The sequence below is a fragment of the Dermacentor variabilis genome, chromosome 3 (genome assembly GCF_050947875.1).
Source record: "Dermacentor variabilis isolate Ectoservices chromosome 3, ASM5094787v1, whole genome shotgun sequence".
NCBI lineage: Eukaryota > Metazoa > Arthropoda > Arachnida > Ixodida > Ixodidae > Dermacentor > Dermacentor variabilis.
In genome coordinates, this window is record NC_134570.1 from 21,293,123 (window position 1) to 21,296,378 (window position 3,256).

Sequence of the window (3,256 nt, forward strand, 5' to 3'; positions counted from 1 at the left end):
TTGGATGGATGGATGGATGGATGGCGGCTATACCCTTTGCAACGGGCGGCGGCTTGCGCCACCTAGCCTTTTGCTCCCCCTCCTATTTTTTTCTCTTTCTTTATATCCTCTTCTCCTTAAGCTAGTTTTCACTCCCCTCCTCCCCCCAAAATAACTATCTAAAAAAGTATAGGAAGCATTATCTCCCCGATTTATGGTATTATCTCTCCCTTGACTTCCTCCACCAATCCTCTAGCCTCCCCTTCGTTACTGCCACTCTTTTCTCGTCTATTTGCCCTCGTTCCCCGGGAAAACCCAATGCCCCTTCCATAGTTCCCTCTGCCAGCGTCGGGCGAAGGTCTGTGCATCTCAGCACTATATGATCTGTGGTCTCCATTTCGGCTCCGCAAGCTGTGCACCAAAGGTCCACGTCTTCAAATTTAGCCCTGTATGTTTTCGTTCTCAAAACCCCTGTCCTAGCTTCGAATAATAGTGAGCTGCCCCGCGAGTTATCAAATAAGAGCTCTCTCTTAATCTCCTGTTTTTGTGACCTATACATTGATAGCGCTGGCTTTCCGAGCATTCTTTCTTCCCACATTTTTCTTTCCGTCTCCTTCACCTCCTTTCCCACACTAGAACCACGTTGGACCCCCTCCCTCGGCTGTAGGTATCTATTCCTCAGCTTCCTAGTTCTGAGTGTCCACTTTGTGTTCAAACTTTTCATGTACAGATATTTGTATACTTTTCCTGCCCGCCTTTTTTCCTCCAGTGCTGAGAGTCTCTGTTCAAATTTTAGTTTACTTATTACCTCTCTACCTTCGAATGACGTCCATCCCATGTCCCCCTGCACTCCCTCATTAGGGGTGTTCCCGTGTGCTCCTAAGGCCAACCTGCCTACACTTCTCTGTCTCGTTTCCATGCATGCCTGAACTTCCGATTTCATGCACAGTACTGAATTTCCGAATGTGAGGCCAGGTACCATAACCCCTTTCCATACGCCCCTAACCACCTCGTACCTATTATAGTTCCAAAGTGCCTTATGTTTCATTACAGCCGAGTTCCTTTTCGCTTTTTCAATCATAATTTTTTCCTGTTCTTCCAAGTACTTTTTGCCCTCGTTTAGCCATATGCCCAAATACTTGTATTTTTCAACATGATCAATCTTAGTGCTTTGTATTTCCAATGGTTCCCCCCTTTCTTCATTGTATACTATTATCCCAGACTTCTCTCTACTGAATTGCAGTCCCAATTTTTCTCCCTCCTCTCCACATATGCTCATTAGGTCTTGTAGCCCTACTCGGGCGTCAGCAAGCAGTACAATATCATCTGCCTACATCAGTCCGGCTAGTACTTGAGCTACCTTCTGCCCTTCCAGCATATAGCTTATGTCGGTTCCTATTGTGCTCTGTTCTAGTCTCTTTTCCATTTGGCTCATGTAAATCATCTTCATACAGGGAGTGCGAGAGGTTAGGAATATTTTCCAGGTCTCTGGCCATGGGAATGAGAGTAAGGTTGAAGAGGAGTAGCGAGAGCACTGACCCTTGCGGTGTGCCTCTGCTACCCAGTTGGAGCTTGTCTGTTGTCAGCTCTCCCACAGTAAGGACCGCAGTCCTGACCTGTAGGAAGGCTGTGACATAGGCGTGAGTTCTCCCGCCTATGTGTAGATCGGATAAGGCGTTCAGCACTGCGGTATGTTCCACATTGTCAAAGGACTTGGTGAGGTCGAGTGCTAGTATGGCTCTTGTGCGTTTGACATGTCGGGGGTGCAGGACTTCTTCAGAGAGCTGAAGCATGATGTCTTGCGTGGATAGATGCCCGCGGAAGCCAATAATTGTGTGAGGGAAGAGATTACGTGTTTGCATATGCTGTTGGAGTCTTTCTAGTATGACATGTTCGAAGAGCTTACCTAGACATGAAGTGAGTCAAATCGGACGTAGGTTTTTTAGATCTAGCGGCTTGCCTGGCTTGGGAATAAAGGTTATCTTTGCATGGGTCCACTGTGGTGGGAGGGTTCCTGCGGCCCAGTGCGAGTTAAAGAGCTGGGTTATCGCCTGTATCGATCTGTCATCAAGGTTTCGAACGGCTCTCTTCGGGATGTTATCCTCTCCTGGAGCGGATGTGGTTCTGAGCTTATGTAAGGCTGCGCGGACTTCCCAGGCAGGGATGTCTGCATCTAGTTCTGGATTGTCCTGGCCGGTGTAAGGAGGTAAGGAAACCTTTGTGCTGTCCGCCAGATATAGGGTTTGCAGAGAGTCCAGTAGTGCTTTGTCTTCCGCTGGGTTGCTGTGCAGCAGTCGCGAAAGACTCTTGCGCTGTTGGATCTTGTTATTTTCGGGGTTTAGCAGGCATCGCAGGAATGACCACGGGTCCTTTAGGTCCAAATCTGCACTCATGCGGTCGCAGAGCTGCCCCCACTGTTGGCGTGTTAGGTTGCGTGCTCTTCTATTTCCTTGACAAGGGCCGCGATTCGGGTTTTGAGTTTGCGATTGTGCTTATAGTGGCTAGCCAGCGTTTCTGTAAACTGTTGTGTGCCTTCCACATGTGTAATAGCCTACTGTCTGCGAGTTCTGAGTTTGACGCGGTTGGTACTTGGGATGTGACCCTCGTGGCATCTGCCATTAGTTGCTGCACCCACGTGTCCAGGTTATCGATGGTTTCAGGTGCGGCTGCTCTAATCCTTCGAAACCTGTCCCAGTCAGTGATGGCGACTTGGCGGCGTTGTGTCTTGGAGAGCGTGCAGGTAGGGATGTAGGTGCTAAGGATGAAGTGGTCACTGCCCAATGAGTTTAGCGTATTGAGCCTTGTGCCATTGGGTATGTGCTTAGTAAGAGTAAGGTCCGAGTTTGTGTTATGTTGGACACTGTTGCCGATCCTTGTGGGAAAATTGAGATTGTTGAGGTGCGAGAGCCCCTTATTTTATTTTGGATGAGCGTCCATAGCGTGGTGCCCTTCCGGCAGTTCTTTCTGTATCCCCAGGTAGTGTGATTTGCGTTGAAGTCGCCCATTATTACTAATTGGTTCCTTCCGCAAATGTCTAAGGTTTTACGTATCGCCGTTACTAGTGGGGATGCAGGGCCCTTGGGGGGGGGGGGCTGTAGATGTTGAGCACAAACAGACTGGTGTCGTGTCTGTATTGGGCAAGGAGTTCTATGAGCACTCCATCAATGTTCGGAATATCAAGTGGATGGAGCGTAGCTGTATAATTTCGGTGTACCAATGTGGCTATCCTGCTGGAGGTCGCATTGGCTATCTCGAAAGGTGTGTAATTAAGGAGCTT